Source organism: Bubalus kerabau, chromosome 21 (assembly GCF_029407905.1).
Source record: "Bubalus kerabau isolate K-KA32 ecotype Philippines breed swamp buffalo chromosome 21, PCC_UOA_SB_1v2, whole genome shotgun sequence".
Taxonomy (NCBI): Eukaryota; Metazoa; Chordata; class Mammalia; order Artiodactyla; family Bovidae; genus Bubalus; species Bubalus kerabau.
In genome coordinates, this window is record NC_073644.1 from 54,974,967 (window position 1) to 54,997,188 (window position 22,222).

At 40.0% G+C, this 22,222-nt stretch overlaps 1 protein-coding gene and 1 long non-coding RNA gene across 11 annotated transcripts in view; both read left to right on the top strand.

Moving 5' to 3' along the window:
• The window catches only part of DCC (DCC netrin 1 receptor), a 1,416,568-nt gene that overhangs the window by 217,377 nt on the left and 1,176,969 nt on the right, over positions 1 to 22,222 (top strand). The window lies entirely within an intron of this gene.
• LOC129636002 (uncharacterized) overlaps positions 1 to 22,222 on the top strand; it is a 68,493-nt gene that overhangs the window by 44,429 nt on the left and 1,842 nt on the right. The window contains exon 2 of the long non-coding RNA XR_008706587.1: positions 20,587 to 20,930. This is a non-coding gene — a long non-coding RNA (uncharacterized LOC129636002). The remainder of the gene's footprint in view (positions 1 to 20,586; positions 20,931 to 22,222) is intronic.

The following is a 22,222-nucleotide window of genomic DNA, read 5'->3' on the forward strand; positions in this document are numbered from 1 at the left end:
AAAGAAGGGACAGTATGCAGTTTATTAAGGAGATTAAGGCATGAACATGGATTTAAGAGGACAGTGAGACAAAAGGTTTAAGTACCACCCTTTTCTCTTTCACGTGGCTGGTGCTGGTCATGCTGAGAGCAGAGTCCTCAGTACAGGAAGTCCCCTCCATCCAACTACAAACCTTCAAGTTGTAAACTTTCAGAGATGTGAATGTAAGTGCCAGCCCTGGGGTGCCGGCTGTTATACTGTACTACTGTACTTTTTGAGATACTGTAAGGATGAGAATGTTTATTTTTTGTTTGTTTTTATGTATGTATGATTTGTGTGAAAAATATTGTAAAACTATTATAGTACTGTACTGTATAGCTGATTGTGTTAGTTGGGTACCTAGGCTGACTTAGTTGGACTACTACGAACAAATTGGACTTTTGAACACACTCTCAGAACTCGTTCGTATGTAGGTGACTTCCTGTAGACCCCAATTTGAACCACACACCTCTTCTCTCTCCTTGCCTTTCATCAGGGCTAGTTACAAAGGATAGAATCTTCAAGAGAAGTCCTTCTGACTAGATACACCCTCTCACTTTAAACATCTCTCCAGGGAAAGCCCTTGTTCTCACCTGCTTCAGAGTGAGACTCAACAAGGCTAGTTCTTAGAAGCTTGGGGAGAATCTCTTGTGGATTTTCTTTCTTTTTATCATTTTTTTCCTTTTTGTTTTTAATAAGCAAGCTTGTATTTATAGTGCTGCTCCATCCATTCATTTCAGGCCTGTGAAAAGGGCTGTTTGCCTGCCCAATGAGTGTGAATTATAGGGTTGACATTTAATGGAGCAGCTTCCTTTGCTCATTGCCCTCCACAATTGAGAGATGAGTTGGAAGAGAGGGAAACTGCATCCTAAATATCTCACATGATGGGGATGTACCATTTTGATTTGCTTTTATTTTTTAAGTGTAAAGTTTGGGGGGAAAATGGCATGTGGTATATTGACATTATTCTAAATTGCACTGTTAGGAGAACATTAAGTTTTTCATTTCACACTTTCTGAGTTTTAAGTACCATTGCTATATGGGGAAATCAGTCATTTTCTGATGATTCATGTACAGATATGTACCAATCAGGATGGGCCATAATTATGCCAGGGTTCTTCTTTCACAGAAGTTCATTGAGGGTACAGAAAAAGGGAAGCTAAAGGAGAACCATCCTCTGTAAGTGTTCTGTGTCAAGTCACAAACTATAAAGTTACACATAGTTTTGTAGTACAATGGAAATCTACTTTGAATGTATTGGTGTTGTCGTAAACCACGGATAACCAATACAGTCATCTGGGAATCACTTTATAAGGACCTAATGGCAAATCTGTGGGCACATTTATCTTTCTCAAGTTGGCCTTGAGGCTGTGGACATAAGAAAATAGTCAATTGCATCTTCCTATGGTTAATTTCCTATGAAAATCATTAAGAGTTTAGAATCACTGATTTTTTTTTTAAATCACCGACTTCAAGAGGAGCTCGAAAGTCATGAGATGTTCATTTCTCTGAGTCTATTTATTTTAAGAAACAGCAATCCATGCAGCATGATAGTGAATCAGAAAGAGAATAACAGGAGGCCCACAAAAAAAATGTGATGTGTGGCTGAGATATTAAAAGAGAGAAATGTTTGTATCAATTTGCGTGTGAAGCGGAGTACAGCGTCTGTGTTTTCTTTGTCCATGCTTGTCAGGGTGTGCTTTCCTGACTATGACATGTTGTTGTGGGATCTGCTCTTACTTATTTTATTTTGACTTTAATTTTTATCTGGAGTCCATTGTTTTACATCCTACCACCATTCAAAAAAAAATTCCAAGACACAAGTATTTCTTCTTGACAGTCTTCTGCCTTTTTTCCTCCTATTCAACAAGCTTGCTGTTGAATTTTTAAACACCAGCATTTTCATCTTCTTTGGCTTGACATAGTCATTCTGGGAAATTTGAATACCTTAGAGGTATTTTCTAACTTGGTTTGATTTGATCAGTGCCCTTCTTTAACCTTAAAAGCACAAAAGAAAGTGTTCCAAGCACCTTAAGGGAATCCGGCAAGTCACAGGTAACAAAAGTTCAAGATGGGTCAGGTCCCACAAAGGAAAATTAAATGTATTATTCTCACACAACAAGGTTAGCAAATCATCCGCAAACCTCAGCCACTCTTTCCTTCTTTTTACTCTAATGAGTTTAGTGTGCCGTAATGATGGTACAGGCTTCATCAGAATTCTGCCAGTGGAGGCAAATTTTCAAACTCCATTCGCAAATGAGATCTGCACCATAAACCGTAGTCATCCATCACGGAGAAGTAGCTTGTGCCTGATAAAAGGCTGTTTGGGCAGAGTCAATCAAATGAGCATTATTAGAGCTTGGTATTACACTGTCCTTAAGGTGATGGAGAAGGCATGTAATACAGTTATGGAATGTGATTTTTTTATGCCACTCTCCCTTTTGGACGACTAAACTGTATTCTAACAGAAATATCTCTGAGTCATACTCATCATTTTTGTTTTAAAAAAAAGAGAAACCTATTTTTTTTAATCTGTCAAGAACAGTTAGGACTGTGTAGAGTTTTCATGATATAGCTAACACTACAAAGAAGTGATGTTCTAGCTAAAATTACAAGGCATAATTGTTGGTTATTAGTGAAAGACAGGCTGAGCACTTATGCTAACTAAATGAAGACAGATGAGAAATGAAGCTTTTATTGTAGCTTGGCCATGATTAAAAATCCTAATGATAACAATAAGATTTTGAGCTGATAAGGTATTTAGATACCATCATTTAGTGTTTTTTTTTTTTTTTAACTCTGATTTAGTATTAGAGTCCATGTTTCAACCACATATTGCATCAGGATATTTAAAAAAAAATCAGAGTTCAAGAGTTCTAATTTAGATAAAGGTAGGAGTCTTCAGCTTTCCTTAACTCTCCCACTTGCCTTCTTCGATGGCATCCCTGAAACTTTAAAACATACTGATCCAGCCCATTTTGCAGAGATTAAAAACACTACTGTTCCAAAGTATTAATTTTGGATCAGGCTGCAGAACTTATTAATTGCAAAGCAGATATAAAGATTCGGAAATCTGTACTTCTACATACATACTTGCCCCACTCCCACTGTGCAGGGCTCCCCAGTTTACATTGTTCTGCATTGAAGCCAAAATGCAAGAGCTTGCAGGGGCCAAGCAATAACCAGGAATAAAGCAGCTGGTGGGCTGGGAAGCTCACGTCCCACATGAGGAGAACAGCTGTGACACCGTTTCAGGTGATACTTGTCTTGAGGAAACTAGAGCCCAGGATTCCTTGACTTTTTATTAAGCAAAAATTGGAAAATCAAAACTCTAGTGTAATAATTATGACTATATACCTTAATTTGATGGTACTAATAATCAAAAACTACTATATAGGTGTGCTTCCCAATTGGCGCTAGTGGTAAAGAACCTACCTGCTAATACAGGAGAGACAGGAGATGCGGGTTTGATCCCTGGGTCAGGAAGATCCCCTGGAGAAGGAAATGACAGCCCTCTTCAGTATTCATGCCTGGAGAATCTCATTGACAGAGGAGCCTGACAGGCTACAGTCCATGGGGTCACAGAGAGTCAAATACGACTGAAGTGACTTAGCATTCATGCACACAGGGGTACAAAACAGTTACAATCCAAATTCATCTGATACCGCTAGTCACTGTACATAATTATGTGTTCATTGTCATGGTGATGTGTTTATCAGGGACACTGAATATTAAATCACCTTTCTGGTTAGTTTCATGAGGTTCATGCCTTTATGTGCAGTCCTTAACAAGCCATCATTAATGTATACAGTAGAAAATTAATTGAGGATCTATTCTACAAGTAGTAGCAGCAGTCTCTTTTACACAAAAAGCTCATATTCTCAGACATTCCAGGGCTCATATTCTCATGAGAGGAGCTGAGTACACAAGAGATATTGCAGAAAGTTGAAAAGAGATAATAGAGATGTACCTGTGGTGTGGTGGGACCACCAAAATAAAAAAAATAGACATGTATAGTGCTGCTTAGAAAAGATTTTCCTAGGCAGTCATAAAGAAGGCAGAAGAGTTTACTCGACAGGCAAGAAAAAACAGAATTCATATAAAAAAAGGGATTGAGGAAAACTCATGTCATGATCAAGGAACTGCAAGTAATTTGGCATAACTCAAGGACTGGGAGAATGGAGAGAAGGAAGATGCGAAGAGACTAGGCTGGAAATGCAGATAACACCTAGTCCATGAGAGGGTTTCCTGTCTGTATGGAGTTTATTGTGTAACTAATGGGGGACACCGTTGAAGAACTGTAACGAAGGTGAAGGCATCACGGTTTTATTCCAGAATGGTGACTCAAATGACTCATATGAATTGGGAAGGAGGGAGACAGGTGTTGGAGGGATAAGTATTGAAGTATTCCAGGGTTTGTTGGTGTTTTTTTTTTTTTTTTTTTTGAAATATTTATTTATTTGGCTGCATCGGATTGTAGTTATAACACGTGGGATCTTTGATCTTCATTGAAGCATGCAGAATCATTTGCTGTGGCATGTGAACTTTAATTTAAAGATAATGGGGTCTAATTCCCTGGCCTGGGATTGAACTTAGGTCCCTTGGACTGGAGTATGGCGACTTAGGCACTGGACCACCAAGGAAGTCCTGAATTATTCCAGGTGGCAACTGACAAGGGCAGCAAAGGTGATGAAGTTGGAAGGACGGAGGGGAGGGATTTGCCAGATGGAAATTCACAGGCTCTGGCTGCTGATTGGCTGAGAGAGAGGAAAAGGAAAGCGATGAGGAGACACATACCAGGTTTCTGGCTGGGGAGGCAGAGTAACTGTGGTCCAGGAGGGGACTCGGGAGTGGGGTTTCTGACCTCAGCCTAGAGGGGCCTGTGGAGTGAGGCTGCCTGCTCCAGGTCTGAGAGGGCCACTGGTGCCCTGCATATCCAGTCACTGGTGTGAGGAATTCACCATTAAAATGAGATATTTTCCTAATTCCCTCCAGCATGTTTTCCAAACTAAACTAAAATATGACTTTGACGATCTAAACATCATTATTATAAATGAAAAAACAAAACAAAACAAAAACTAATCTTCCTAGAAATAGCTCAGTCATTGGCAGACTTTTAAACCAGGAAGCTTAGAATCAACTGGATTATTTTTTTGTAGCGTAACACATTTTAATGCTAAAAACAAACAATAGCAAAGCCAATAAATGCCTACCAAACCTGACCAATAGTATTTCTCAGATGATTTAACAAGCACTGAGCTAGAAGATCAAGAGAAAAGCAAACAGGAGTCTTTTCTCTCTCTCTCTCTCTCTCTTTTTTTTTTTCAGAAACCCAAATTGAACATGCTTGGCACTTGATTTTGCATTTGAATATGGAATAACTGACTTTATTCATACCGGCAGGGAAAAATTGAAAGGTATTTTTTCTCCTGCGCTGGCTTAGTGTAGTATTTAACTCAGTCACTTGTTGTGTTGTTTTGAAATGTAATATTTTCCTTATCCGAAGTGTTTTCTGAGTAATCATCTCAAAAACTCATCGAAACCCTTCAGTTAGAAAACTTGACTCTGTGGCAACATGATCTGAGAGAGAGCTATTGACCACCTACGTTTTAAAATGTCTGAATGTTAAGTATGGTTAAGAGCAAACATAATTTCTCTAGATAATAATCCAACAATTGTGAACTCACAGTGGATCCCTGCATAATTCGAAAATAATGTGCTTAGTAAGGTCTGTGGATATTTTAGGGACAGGATATTTTTTTCTCTTTTTTTTTTTTCCTAACAGTAAATGAATTTAGTTGGGGAGGGACATGCAAGGCAGAGATAAATCAGAGCTGTTGCATAATCATAATCAAGATATTATTAGGGCTGGGGAGAATGAGAGCTAGAAAACAAACAAAAACCAAAAAGCGAGCTGATAACTCAAGTTCAATCCCCAAATAATACTTCCTTACAAGGGAATTTATGGTTCTTGGTAACTAACAAGTAGCAGCCCCCTCCATCCACATAAGAATAACAGCAGCAACTAATGATAATAACCATTTTCAATGAATGCAGTGGTTACATCAGCCTCTGATTTAAAATGTAGGTTTGGGAGCAGCAGAGATATTATTAGTGATACTCGATTTTCCAAGAAGATGATCCATAAAGAATCCTACAGCTGTACTTACCCACCTCTTTTTGTAGTGTTATTATGCAGACACATATACTGAGAAAAACACTGTAACGAAATTTAAGAAACTGCGTAATTCTTTGAAAATACATCCACTTTATATATTCACATATATTGTATGCTCTTCAAATGCAAATGTCAAATGTTGCTTATCTGTTACTTCTCTACTTTTGCGTCTGTGTGTATATTCTCTCCTTAAGGTAATAATGTGTTCAGATGTTCAGTTTCTCTAACATGAGAATGGTTTTTGAATATGTGATGGGGAATGTTTCAGTGAAGTGAAAGGACAGAAGAGACTCAAACTGATGATGCTTTGCTTGGGAACTGAGATTCTGAGAAGCCTTTGAGATACTTAACCAGGACTCCTGATGGTCTAGTATGTAAAAGGAGTACATCAAGGCTGTATATTGTCACCTTGCTTATTTAACTTATATGCAGAGTACATCATGAGAAACGCTGGGCTGAAGGAAGCTCAAGCTGGAATCAAGATTGCCGGGAGAAATATCAATAACCTCAGATATGCAGATGACACCATTCTTATGGCAGAAACTGAAGAGGAACTAAAAAGCCTCTTGATGAAAGTGAAAGTGGAGAGTGAAAAAGTTGGTATAAAGTTCAACATTCAGAAAACTAAGATCATGGCATCTGGTCCCATCATTTCATGGCAAATAGATGGGGAAACAGTGTCAGACTTTATTTTTGGGGGGCTCCAAAATCACTGCAGATGGTGATTGCAGTTATGAAATTAAAAGACATTTACTCCTTGGAAGGAAAGTTATGACCAACCTAGACAGCATATTAAAAAGCAGAGACACTACTTTGTCAAAAAGGTCCATCTTGTCAAGGCTATGGTTCTTCCAGTGGTCATGTATGGATGTGAGAGTTGGACTATGATGAAAGCTGAGCATTGAAGAATTGATGCTTTTGAACTGTGGTGTTGGAGAAGACTCTTGAGAGTCCCTTGGACTGTAAGGAGATCCAACCAGTCCATCCTAAAGGAGATCAGTCCTGGGTCTTCACTGGAAGGACTGATGGTAAAGCTGAAACTCCAATACTTTGGCCATGTGATGAGAAGAGCTGACTGATTGGAAAAGACCCTGATGCTGGGAAAGATTGAGGGCAGGAGGAGAAGGGGATGACAGAAGATGAGATGGTTAGATGGCATCATCAAGTCAATGGACATGGGTTTGGGTGGACTTTGGGAGTTGGTGATGGACAGGGAGGCCTGGCATGCTGTGGTTCATGGGGTTGCAAAGAGTTGGACACGACTGAGCGACTGAACCGAGTTTGGGAATCTAGCATTGCAACTCTATTGGGGGAGGGTCATGGTTAAGAGATGATAACTCTTGAATGTCTTGCATTAGAAGGATATAGAATCTAGAGCATGTAACCTTCTCAGTACTTTTTGTAACTTCATATCTGTTTTACTGCTATTCAACAGCCTCGGTGCTTCATCTTAACTTGAATTAAAAAGGGACAATGATATAAACTTGGTAGGATGTATATATGCTGCTTAAGTATTGCCTGTGGTATCCTCCAAATCTACAATGCCATTTAACCTGATAGAACTTCACCATCTTTCTTCTTTTTCTGACTTCAGTAAGTCCATCAACTACCTCTTTGAATCATATAGGGATTCTTCATTGGCTTTGGCCTTATATTTTATTGACCTTGTACATAAATGCATCTGAATTGCCACTTTTATGTTTTGCTGATAATTCTACTGCACAGTTTTTGTAGGGCTCGATACTGTGGGTATGATGCTTTCATTCTGCCGTCTTTATGGCTAAGTTGTATTCCTGTGATATTGGTCATCTCATCTGGCATTCTCCATCTTTGGCACTATCTTTTGGTATCGATGCTGATGTCACAGAATCGTCCACCTTCTTACATATTGGGTGGCTAAGATGGAAAAGGGGACCAGAGCAAACTCACCAGACCCACTGAGATTCTTTGTGTACAAGCTCATTTGTGTCCTGCTCTTTGCGACCCTTTGGACTGCAGCCCACCACGCTCCTATGTCCATGGGATTTATCAGGTAAGAATACTGGAATCAGTTGCCATTTCCTCCTCCAGGGGATCTTCCCAGCTCAGAGAGTGAATCAGTGTCTCTTGCATCTCCTGCATTGGCAGATGGATTCTTTACCGCTGTGTCACCTGAGATTCCTTATCTCCTTAGCAGTTCATTTGGAGATAAGTTGAGCAGAATCTTGTATCCAATTTTAAATCATGAGGTTATATTAGATTCAGGATAATGCCCAGAGAGACATTTGAATGCATTTGATGGATTTTTGTGGTATAGTCTCAGGAGCACTCGTTGCCAAATTCCATCCTCAGTTCTATCTGAGTAGTTCTGAGACAGTTATGCTGTTCACAGCAATAACCTCAGAACAGTTTGGAAGCAGTTCACTTCTCCATAAAGATCTCAGAGACTCCAGTCCTCCCATGAAAACAAAATATTTCTTACAAACAGAAGAAACACAAGGGACACTTGACTGTACCTAGGGATTTCAGAAGAAGCAAAAGTGACTCCTTTAGAATAAAGTTCACCTCCATCTTGGAACAGAATGCTCTTACTCTTCAAACCCTTTGATATTATCATCAAATAACATCATCCACACAATGCCAGTGCTAAAGATGGTGAGGATATCCAAGCAGTATAAGATCGCTTTTGCGTTCAAGAGATCTAGGCATAAAGTTAGAAACCTGTATATAAATACAGAGGCTTCCCAGGTGGTCCTAGTGGTAACAAATCTGCCTGCCAGTGCAGGAGATGCAAGAGACGCTGTTTCAAAACCTGAGTTGGGAAGATCTACTGGAGTAGGAGATGGCAACCCACTCCAGTATTCTTGCCTGGAAAATTCCGTGGACAAAGGAGCTTGGCAGGCTACAGTCCATGGGTCCATGTAGCTTGTAGCTTGGCAGATAGCTTGTATCTACAGTCCATGAGCTTGGCAGGTTACAGACGTGACTGAGCACACACACAAATGCAAGGCAGCATGTGTTAAGTGTCAGTGATTCCGGGGTGGGAGATAGTTACTGTGTGGGTTGAGAGGCGCAGGACAGCAGTGTATGCCAGGTGGCTGGAGTGGGCTTCACAGAGGAGGGAGCAGTCCATCTGGACCCATAAGGCTGGGCTGGCTCAGCTTTACCAGAATGGAGGCCATTGGAGGCTGGGGACTGATAAGTTCATCCAAACTTGAAAGTAGAATATGCTTTGTTTGGTGCTTTGTTTGGTGGAAAGACAGTGCATTTTTATGTAAGGTAGAATGATCATAAAGCTTATAGTTTTTAACGACTGGCTAAGAATTTTGAATTCCATTCAAGAGAAATCGAAGCTGTGAAAACTTTTGAAAACTTCGGGGAGAAAGGTTTTCTAAGGTTTATCTGCCCAGAGCTGATGGACATGAATAGGTGAGTGGGGGTGGGGAGAGAAGACCGCATTTCATTAGAGATGAGACGTTTCATTCGAGGGTTGTAAATGAGATCCAGAGTGTTCACATCAGAATGGTGGCAGAACAGAGGACATGATCCTTATGTGTTGTTTCTGCTTAGTGGAAGTATTTTAGTATTAAAAGGTAGAGACATCACTTTGCTGACAAAGGTCCATGTAGTTAAAGCTATGGTTTTTCCAGTAGACACATATGTAGTTGGGCTGAGTGCTAAAGAAGGCTGAGTGCTGAAAAACTGATACTTTTGAATTGTGCTAGAGAAGTCAATTCTAAAGGAAATCAACTCTGAATATTCATTGGAAGAACTGGTGCTGAAGCTGAAGCTCCAATACTTTGGCCACCTGATGCGAAGAATTGACTCATTAGAAAAGTCCCTGATACTGGGAAAGATTGAAAGCCCAAGGAGAAGGGGATGACAGAAGACAAGATGGTTAGATAGCATCACCAACTCAAAGGACATGAATCTGAGCAAACTCTTGGAGATAGTGGAGGACAGAAGAGCCTGGTGTACTGCAATCCATGGGGTCACAAAGAGTCAGACTCGACTTAGCAGCTGAACAACAACAGCAACGACTTAGTGGAACAGGGCATCCTGAATGGTGTGGGTCATTATTTGGGCATTTACCGTTTTATCTAATGTCCATGTATCTAGTTGTCTCTGCAATTTGGCAAATGTACTGAAATGAATTTGAAGAATGGCTTCATGGGAAGTAAAATGGAGAAATTGTTTGTTAGTTTCTTTTTTAAATTTATTTATTTTTAAATGAAAGATAATTGCTTAACAGTATTGCCTTGGTTTCTACCAAACATCAACATGAATCAGCCTTGGTTTACCCATGTCCCCTTCTTGAACATTCCCATCTCACCTCTTTACAGTGTTAATGAGCCCTGGTTAGAGTTCCTTGAGTCAGACAGCAAATTCCCATTGGATATCTATTTTACATATGATAATGTATGTTTCCATGTTGCCCTCTCCATACCGCTTAACCTTTCCTTCTCCACCCTACCCCAAGCCGTGTTCATAAGTCTCTTCTCAATGACTGTGTCTCCACTGATGCTCTGCAAATAGGTTCATCAATACCATCTTTCTAGATTCCATATATATGCATTAGTATATGATAATTATTTTTCTCTTTCTGACTTAACTTCACTCTTTCTGACTTAACTTGTAGGTTCATCCAGCTCATTAAAGTATGAAAGCATTAGTTGCTCAGTTGCGTCTGATTTTTGCAACCCCAAGGACTATATAGCCCACCAGGCTCCTCTGTTCCTAGAATTTTCCAGGAAAGAATATTGAAGTGGGTACCCACTCCTTTCTCCAGGGGATCTTCCTGACTCAGGGATTGAACCTGGATCTCCTGCATTGCAGACAGATTCTTTACCATCTGAGCTACCGGGGAAGGCCTGGCTCAAATGCATTCCTTTTTATGGCTGAGTAATATTCCATTGCCTATATGTACCACAGCGTCTTTTTTTGCTTGTCTCTTTCCTTAGATTGGTAGCCGTCATCTCAAAGCCATTTGCAAATTAGACAAATCTGTGGAATCTATTCTAGAAAAAAGAATACATAATTGTAAGTGAGATTATATATACAGATTTAGGAATTTATGGAAACTTTCATGGATGCTAACTTAGTTTCTAGAGCAATGTTTCCTTAATGATTTCATATAAATAAATTCTGAATTATAGTTAAAAATCCCAGGTAGGAGTGATAACTCTCTAGCATTTGCTCCTGGTTTGGAGGGAAGGGAAATAGCAATGAAAAGGTAATACTAAGGCTGCCAAAGTTTTAAGGGAAAAAAGTCAGGAATGAGCTTTTTATTCCACTATAGCCTTATTTGGGACCTTACTCTGATAAATCTAACATATTAAAGTAACGTGACTTTACATGAAGAATTACTATTCAGCTAGAGAAAGAAAATATTATGGAAGGCAGAACAGTTTCAGAAACAAGCTTGTGTCAAACAGAGACTTGGGTAGAATAGAGCTGCCTTCAGTCCATGTAATTTTCCTAAGTGCTAGTTCAAGAGGCTTGGCCAACAGCCATGTATTTCATCATTTTCATGGTATGACAGGTAGGGAGTAACCAAGATGTGATTAAACTTGCTTGTATGAATGGCAGAGAGACTGAAAGGCTGGTCAAGAATAATTGCTATTTTTATTAATAATGTAGTTATGGTCCTTTGTAATCATACCCTTTCGACTTGTTCAGTAAATGCTTATTGAGCATCTACTATGTGGTCATGTTACTGAATGAATGGAGGATTCCTCGGTGGCCACTTACAAAATTATTACTCACAAATAGTAGAGAAGAAGGGACCTTCAATTCGATTTGAAAGTTGTACTTAGGCTGGAGATGAATGGAGCATGGGGGTACCTGGTTTAAAAGTTAGTTAAAACATAGCTTTGCTAAAATGACAAGAAAAGTGACTTCCTGCTGAGGGTGGTTTCCTGTAGAGAGCTGCTTACGCCAGATGTTGACCTGTAGTCGAGGTGACCGTCTATCTGGTTTTCCCTGGAAGGCCCAGACTTATACCTAATGACCCTGTTGACTATTCACAATGCCACTTTGATTCTCAAGTGTTTTGGTTTGAACTTAGACTCTTTGGGGAAATGTCACCTGAGGCAGAGTCTACTCGGTCTGCCCATGTGTGTTTTACCAAATCTGTCCAAACTACTCCATGGCTGCCTGCAATATTCTGAATGTAACGCAAGCCTCCCAGGGATGCGTATCATTTCTGTTTTGTTCACCAATACATCCTCTGAGCCTTTCTTATTTTGGAACTTCACAGGTACTTAATAAAATGTACTATAAAAGAGTGAATCTTCTAATACAGTTTCACCATTTGAGAAAAGTACTGCTATTATAGTCATCTAGAAGATTAAAAACAGCACATGCTCATGAAAAAAGCAGAGCAGGTTAAATTTGAAAAGGATCAACAGGAAGCCAAAAATTTATTTAAATAGTTCAAGCAAATTACTTGGTTATCCGATTGCCTTTTAGAAACGTGAGCTGACTGTGTTTATTTCACTTTTGAAATCAATTTTTAAGTAAATAAAATACAAGGACGGTAACATGTTTTCCTTGGTTATTAAAGATTTGAGTGGCAGCATCTACTATTGAAATAACTATGTAAAGTGTTAAAATTTTGCTGCAGGAATGTGGTGAGGCAGGGATCAAGTATCTGTGACGAAGGGAATTGGTGAGCAGTTGCTAAGAACAGCGCCACACCAAAGCATGTCTCCTCTTCCCTTCCTGCTTCCTGTTCATCCTGAGTCTACTGTATCTAGACATCATATTTTGAGGAGATAACCTAGGGTATATCAGCCATATTCTTATTTTACCCAGAAATCCATCAAACTTGTTTATCTTATTTTCCAGCATCCAAAAGATCAGAAGCAGAAAGTTAGGAAGAAAGCTGTTAGAGGCAAGCAGATTTATGGTAATGTGAGAGATCGAAACACACCAAAAGAAGGCTAGGAATTCAAAAAGCATCATTTCTGAGGCCATTTGGGGAAGAGATAAAGAGCCTTGCATGCCCAGAAAGGATCCGCGTGTTACAGCCTCTCTCAGTCCTTGTCAGTAACGATGGCCCCGAGCCATCAGGAAAAGGTTAAAGTAGGTTTTCTGTGCTCTGTTCCATAGAGGACATAGTTTATAATCCACCTCAGTGATACTGGTGTTTTACTTGGTTTCTTTTGGTCACAAATAATAGAGAGTTTATTCCTAAGTACATACCGAGAGAAAAGTGTGTGTGTGTGTGTATGTGTGCACGTGTGTGTGTGTGTGTGTGTGTGGTGTAGCACGTTGCGGTGTGTGTGCTCACCTGGGGATTAGATATTGCAAGTAAAAAAGTGATCAGGACATCTCTTAGAGTCACTTGAGTCAGCCTATGGGCCAGCCACTGACTCGTTTGTTATTCCCTGTTATCTTTTTAAAAATATAAAGTTGTTGCAGAAACGGGATCCTTTCCAGGGTTCAAGACTGGGCTTTTGTCTAGCACTTGGAGATGAAATCTCTGAGCAGACACATGCGTTGACAAAGCAAAAGATTTTACTGCGAAGGGGCATCTGGGCAGAGCACAGCCGGTACTGCTCTGCCGTATCTCAGGGTTTACGGTAATGGGGTTAGCTTTCCAGGTTGTCTCTGGCCAGTAACCTTGCTTGTTTCCTGCATTTGGTATGACCCAAGGTCATTTCTGGTAGCGCACACATCTGCAGCCAAGATAGACTCCATTGTGAGCATTTCTGGGAGGTTGGCAGGACTTATTATGGGCTGGTGTCTCCTCTCTCCTTTTTGGCCTCTCCCAAGTTTTCCTGGTTAGTATTCAGTGACAGCACCATATTCCTCATAGGAAAATCCTGTTGGGAGAGAACTCCTGTGGGTAATTATTACCATTCCTGGCCAAAGTGCACAGTTTAGGCTACTAGTTCCTTAACACTGTTTCTTTCTGATTCTAATCCGTCATCATTTGGGTCTGTCATTACCCCCTTTAGACTGTACTCTCAAAGAGTCCTTTCCTTTTGAATTTCTGCTTCTTATTCTCTCAGGGCTTTTCTAATGAAATTTCAAGAAGGAGAAGACAGTTTTTCCAGTTAATCTTTTCACACCGGCTGTGTTACGGTTTGCTGATTACTCTGTGATTTGCCTGCTCTGAAATCAACTGCCTGTTCATATTCCAATTTGCGTATAGGAGGAGCAAGTGGATTTGGTTATCTGGTCTAATTCTAGTAATCCACTAAGCAGAGGCTGCAGACAAGCTGGCTTCACATGGACTCCGTTAAAGGTATGGTGAATACCTGAACAGGTCCAAAAATAGATCAGGGTCCCAAAATTTTGAAATTTAGCACAATGAGGTTCACTGATTTGGAAAATTTGCTTAGCTGGAAATACATCCCATTATTATTACACAAATAAAACCCTACTCTGTATACTTCCTGCAAGTTGTATTAATAACTTTAATATGCATTGTGGGTTTTATCCTATTACTAATTTTTTCCCCTTAAATATTGAAAGCAATCTCTACATTCTTCTAGCCCTGTCTTGTTCAATCATAAGTATGCTGCCAGAATCCCCTTTCGTGTTAAGGGGTGGATGCGATTGATCATTGTCCTTACCATTTCCTTTTCTGCTCCTAATTTCTCACCAAGATTCATCTAAACCAGGGAAGATGCATTTACACCTGTGGAGGGGGGTCCCTGTTTCAGGAATGGGTGAATGTGAGCTACTGGTGCCTGCAGTATTAGAATTTTCAAAAAAAATATTCTAATAAAGTGCTCAGAACTGTGATTCATGTCATACGCATCCAAAAAATTATACTGGCAGTATTACACACTGAGGCACAGATCTCCTGTTGTGTATTTGCAACACATAGTTATTACACTCCACATGCTCAAAATGTTCTGGCTCAGAGCACTGCCAAAGCTGGGCCAGGAAAATTAAAAGTTAACTTTAAAAAAATTTTGTTATTTTTGATATTATTATTTAAACTAAAATCTCCCGAAGTCACCATATGGAGAGATCAAAATGTTGGTTTTGACTTTTATATGGAAGTGAGGGTGAAGACGGGGGGTGCTGTAGTTTTGTCAGTTCTTAGGGACTCGTGTTGGCTGATAGTCATGACGTGTTAGCCCATGTGCTGTGCTCTAAACATCTCAAACGTACTTGCTAATCCTAATCCTCACAACAAACCTTAGGAATGAATAACCCCATTTACAGTTGAGGAAACTTTGACCCACAGAGGTTATGTTTTCTAGGATCACAGAATTATTAAGTTTGGAAGTTGGGATTTCAAATTTAGCCATTCTTACCTATTCCAGTAAAAGTCTTGATTTGTGCCTGGGTCTGGGTTTCTCCCTGGAGAAGGGAATGGCTACCCACTCCAGTATTCTTGCCTGGAGAATTCCATGGACAGAGGAGCCTGGCAGGCTACAGTCCATGGGGTTGCAAAGAGTCAGGCATGACTGAGCAGCTATCACTGGGTTTCCCAGATGGCACAGCGGTAAAGAATCTGCCTGCCAATGCAAGAGACATGGGTTGGGAAGATTTCCTGGAAGAAGAAATGGCAACCCGCTCCAGTATTCTTCCCTGGGAAATCCCATGGATGGGAAGCCTGGTGGGCTAAAGTCCATTGGGTCACAAAAGAGTCGGATGTGACTGAACAACTAAAAACATCAACAGCTTGCAGTAACAGGTAATTAAAGCCCACTGGCCAGATCTGGTTTATTTAGAACCCCCCCTCCCCAGTTCTCGTCAAGCTTCATCATTGTATGCATTTATATATTTAAGAGGTAGAAACCATTTCTCATGGAGACAAGGATGTGTCCTTCTGGTTCTTTAGCTGATCGGTGACAGAGTCAGATTTGCTGGGGACTTGGGAAGAAAAAAAGAGGAGGGATCTTAGAAATAGTAGTAGGTTTTGCGTAAAGACTCAGTGTCTTCAAAGAGGGCTATCCATGGCCTTTGAATGAGCAGGGAGGAAAATAATAGATGAAGTGAATGAAGGGAAATTGGCAAAGAGAGCTCAGTTGAAATGTGACAGAAGGAATAGGTTGAAAATTATAAGTCCCTGCATTTGAAAAATAAAAGAAATTCATTTAGAATTATCTCTCAATCTGTGTTAATAATCCAACAAAATGAGCATAAAAATCATAGTAGGACTTAATAAAGGAATTTTAACTTTACTGTATATATTAAATTCATAATAAAGAGTTTAATGGTGAGCTACAACAACAAGAAGAATCTGGATGAATAAAATAGGATGAAACACTTGGAAACAATTGTGCTAATGCAAAATGAATCATTTGAATAGTCTAGTGGTATTTTTAGTTCGTGTAGGAATTGTATGCCATGGTTCTCTGACTAATGCCAGCAACCCTTGCTGTTACAGTGGGAATACAGACAATAAACTATGGAAATGCTTTTTCAGTTCATGGCTATTGGAAATATTATTGTCAGCGTTAGTGTCCGGGTCCTTAAAAATGCTGGAAATGAAATTAACCTTTATAGCTAAATGTTTGTTAATGCTTCAATTGAAAGGCACACTGAAGAGTCAGTAGCATTCTCATAAAAGATCAAAGTAATTACCAATAAATGAAAGCAATAACATAACAAATAAACATATTTTAGACAAGGTGAGGGTCAAGCTTCCTCTTTTATGTTAATACAGTAAGTTGATGAACTGTATAGTGACCATGGTCAATAGAAATGGAATTAATTTAACAATGTAATTATTTCTACTAGTGACCACAAAATAAAAATAGTATATAGCAGAATGAGAGAGAAAAATTTGACTCATTGCCAGAATATTCTCTGATATTATAAAATTAATCTTAGGCACCTCATTGTGGGTCATAGAGAGAACACGAGCTTAGTCGCTCAGTTGTATCCAACTCTATGACTCTGTGGACTGTAGCCTACCAGGCTCCTCTGTCGATCGGATTTTTAAGGCAAGGATACTGGAGTGGGAAACCATTTTATCCTCCAGGGAATCTTGGGTCATATAGTACATATACATTTTTGCTTTACTTAATAAAGTTGTCCTGAGATGACTTTGTGAACACTAAGACGTATGTTTACTTCAGAGTGAACTTTATCTTTTGCTTTTATGGGCTCCAATGTATCAAACTATCTAGAAAATAATTTTTTCAAAAACCATGACAAAATTTACTAATGTTGTTTTAAAAGTTCTTCAGCTCCAAAATACTGTATCTGTGAAAAACTTGGAGTAAGAAAAAATTCCTCATAGTGGTTTTGATTTGCATTTCTCTGATAATGAGTGATGTTGAGCATCTTTTCGTGTGTTTGTTAGCCATCTGTATGTCTTCTTTGGAGAAATGTCTATTTAGTTCTTTGGCCCATTTTTTGATTGGGTCATTTATTTTTCTGGAGTTGAGCTGTAGGAGTTGCTTGTATATTTTTGAGATTAGTTGTTTGTCAGTTGCTTCATTTGCTATTATTGTCTCTCATTCTGAAGGCTGTCTTTTCACCTTGCTAATAGTTTCCTTTGATGTGAGGTACCATTTCACGCCAGTCAGAATGGCTGAGATCCAAAAGTCTACAAGCAATAAATGCTGGAGAGGGTGTGGAGAAAAGGGAACCCTCTTACACTGTTGGTGGGAATGCAAACTAGTACAGCCACTATGGAGAACAGTGTGGAGATTCCTTAAAAAACTGGAAATAAAACTGCCTTAAGATCCAGCAATCCCACTGCTGGGCATACACACTGAGGAAACCAGAAGGGAAAGAGACACGTGTACCCCAGTGTTCATCGCAGCACTGTTTATAATAGCCAGGACATGGAAGCAACCTAGATGCCCATCAGCAGATGAATGGATAAGAAAGCTGTGGTACATATACACAATGGAGTATTACTCAGCCATTAAAAAGAATACATTTGAATCAGTTCTAATGAGGTGGATGAAACTGGAGCCTATTATACAGAGTGAAGTAAGCCAGAAAGAAAAACACCAATACAGTATACTAACACATATATATGGAATTTAGAAAGATGGTAACAATAACCCTGTGTACGAGACAGCAAAAGAGACACTGATGTATAGAACAGTCTTATGGACTCTGTGGGAGAGGGAGAGGGTGGGAAGATTTGGGAGAATGGCATTGAAACATGTAAAATATCATGTATGAAACGAGTTGCCAGTCCAGGTTCGATGCACGATACTGGATGCTTGGGGCTAGTGCACTGGGACGACCCAGAGGGATGGAATGGGGAGGGAGGAGGGAGGAGGGTTCAGGATGGGGAACACATGTATACCTGTGGTGGATTCATTTTGATATTTGGCAAAACTAATACAATTTTGTAAAGTTTAAAAATAAAATAAAATTAAAAAAATAAATAAATAAAAAGAAAAAATTCCTGGGATTCCTTCTATATTGTGTTTTTCTAAGCTTTACAGCTGGTATTCTAAGAAGATGTTTTCCCTCTGTAACTGAACTAGAAAGGGAACTGCTATGTGGATGTGTCATGTTTCAAGTATCTTTCTTAATTCCAAAGTCAAGAAGGACTTGGAATGGTTGAACATGGATGATTAGTTTATTTACTACTAGTGTGTCATGACAAGAGAATAAGGGATCTCTACTCACTTGCTCTACAGCCATTTCTTCTCTTTCAGGATGCTATAAATCACTTCATTCCTATAAATACCATTGCTTCCTTAGTTGGGGGCTTGCCTTGTGGGTCAGCTGGTTAAGAATCTGCCTGCGATGTGGGAGACCTGAGTTCAATCCCTGGGTTGGAAAGATCCCCTGGAAAAGGGAAAGGCTACCCACTCCAGTATTCTGGCCTGGACAATTCCATGGACTGTATAGTTCATGGGGTCACAAAGAGTCAGACACGACTGACTTTCACTTTCTCCGTAGTTGACCTGTCCATGTTTTAGGGTTATGCGCTTTCAAAGTTGGGAATAAGTTCAAGCTGAAGTTTTTGGGGTTTTTTTGGGGGGTGGGGCAGGCAGGGAGGGCTGTGTTGGGTCTTAGTTGCAGGACATGGGGTCTTCCTTTGAGGTGTGCGGGCATCTCTTTAGTTTCGGCTCTTGGGCTCAGTAGTTGTGACTCACCAGCTTAGTTGCCCCCAAGGCGTGTGATATCTTAATTCCCGACAGGGATTGAACCCGTGTCCCCTGCATTGGAAGGTGGATTCTTAACCACTGAACCACCAAGGAAATCCCTTCAAGCTAAATGTGAGTTGGTTGGATGAGAGGAAAAAAAAAAATCAGTTTTTTTATAACAGTCACAAAATGAGAGGTTAGAGGAAAATATTCTTGTATGTGAAGTTCAGTCAGTAATTAGCAACACTTTAAATTCAGTTGCTGTACATTCTCAAAATAATAGGGGGTTAAAAGCATAAAGTAAAGGTGCAATCTGTTTCTGAGACGTTAAGATTTCTGTGTAGTTTAAAAGCTGCTGGCCATTTTGTTCAATTACTCTGGTCTGCAAAAATGCATGCTTAATTAATAAAGCCAGGCCATAATCATTTATCTTGTAACGAACACCTTTTATGGATAGTCACTAATGAAGATCAGACTTCGCCTTTCCAGTCATGCCCATCGCATGGTGCAGAGGAGCCTACATCATGATGACTGAGGGATGGGTAGATGCCATGTGCTACATCATTTGGAATTGTCATTATGTATCCACGTTATCAAGTATGTCACACCAAGGTTTATTAATGGTGTACTTATCAAATATTCATTGTATGGCACTAACATTTAAAGAATGTGTTCTACCAAGCCTAATGGATCTGTGCTTTGACTGCCTGGGTTATTTAGTGAATTAATTCCAGGGAACAATTTGAAATACTGAAATCTGAGCTGATACAATATGTCATGGTCTACAACAGCTTAGCTACCATCTTCTTTGTGGAGAGTTATATAGTGTGTTGATAGTGGAGAGATGGCGGGTATACTGTGGCATGGAGCAGATGGCATGTACCCATGACCACATACACACCAATGCGTGTGGATTCACCGTACACACATGTGCATTGCTGCTGCTGCTGCTGCTAAGTCACTTCAGTCATGTCCGACTCTGTGCAACCCCAGAGACGGCAGCTCACCAGGCTCCCCTGTCCCTGGGATTCTCCAGGCAAGAACACGGGAGTGGGTTGCCATTTCCTTCTCCAATGCATGAAAGTGAAAAGTCAAAGTGAAGTCACTCAGTCGTGTCCGACTCCTAGCGACCCCATGGACTGCAGCCCACCAGGCTCCTCCATCCATGTGATTTTCCAGGCAAGGGTACTGAAGTGGGTTGCCATTGCCTTCTGGCCTCCAAATTGGGCCACCGTCTGTTATTTAGGTAAACATGCTAGGTTTGTTTTTAGATCAAGTCTTACGTTTAAAATTGTATGAGATGAGGCTTCCCTGGTGGCTCAGTGGTAAAGAATCTGCCTGCCAATGTAGAAAACATGGGTTCCATCTCTGATCTAGGAAGGTCCTGGGTCAGGGGTTGAGCATGCCATGGAGCAACCAAGCCTGTGTGCCACAGCTGCTGAGCCTGTGCTCTGGAGCCTGGGAGCCACAACTACAGATCCCACGTGCTGCAAGTACTGAAACCTGTGCTTCCTAGAGCCTGTCTTCTGCAAGAAGAGAAGTCACTGTGATGAGACGCTCGCGCACTGCAACACAGAGTTGCCTCCACTCGTTTGCCGTGACTAGAGAAAAGATGGAGCAGCAACGGAGACCCAGCCCAGACAAAAATAAATAAATTATAAAAGTGTTTGGGAAAATTGCCTTAGATGATTCAGATCAGTAGCTTCAATCAGGATCTCTGTGTAAGTTATAATGATGTTCTATAATCTTGTCCTGTTGGATCTTGATTGTTGCAGCGTAAAATAGAACTGTCACTCTGTTCTATGTTTTCTGTTGAAAACAGATTTCCAGCTTCTGATTATTTAAATATATTGTATGTGTTCACTTTGGAAGTAATATTTACCTTAAGATGAAGCTTCAGATACTTCTGAAGCATCTATCCTTAGGACTCAGGTTTAAGTGGGTGACCTATTATATTCTAGTAGTATTAGGAATCGTTAATTTTATCATAATAATGATCATTAGCAGTAATAACTGCATCATCCTGCGTTTATCATTCATCTCAAATAGATACCCAGGTGGACGTTAGTGAATATTGCAGGTTTTCTGTTGTTGGCACATGAAATACGTGGGCTCACTGTTGTCTAAGATAATAATGACGCTGTTTTCCCAGCACATATTTGAAATCTAGTGAAGATTATTCAAAGGGCCAGATATTTTCCTGGTAACTTTGCTAGTGTACTAACTAAATTATGTATTAGGTGAAATGTTTAAACAATACAGTATTAAATCTACCTAATGATATTTACGCTTAAAAACTAATCAGACTTTCATCATTTAATAGGCCCCAATGCATGACATGATATTGAACTTAACATATTGTTAGAAAGATAAGCATTTAAGCAAAGTGGAGAAAATTGAAAAGTCGCCTGGAGTTGATGGTGATGTTTGAATGACAGATTTCTGTGTCTGGGCTTCCCTGATAGCTCAGTTAGTAAAGAATCTGCCTGTAATGCAGGGAACCCCAGTTTGATTCCTGGGTTGGGAAGATCCCCTGGAGAAGGGAAAGGCTACCGACTCCAGTATTCTGGCCTGGAGAATTCCATGGACTGTATAGTCCATGGGGTCGCAAAGAGTTGGACATGACTGAGTGACTTTCTCTCACTCATCTATATATCTATATGTTAAATGCAGAAAATACTCGCACACATGCACACACCCAGTGATAAATTTCATAGACTCTCAGACCTTAACCTGACTCACAGATCAGCAGATGTCATCTCTTATTTTACAGGTGAGCTGTGTCAGCGCATGAAAGTGACCAGCCTTAACTCACAAAGCTGGGGTTAAAATCCTGTTTTCTAACACTGAGTCTGCGATCTTTCTGATGTACAACACTCCCTCCCAAGAGTATTATTCTTAGCAAGAATTTATCTCGCATTTTCATTTTTAGACTTTTTTCTTTCCCTCACAAAACAGGATTTCCTCTCTGATTTGTATTGAAGTGAATAGAATCTCTATTATCCTGCGCTTT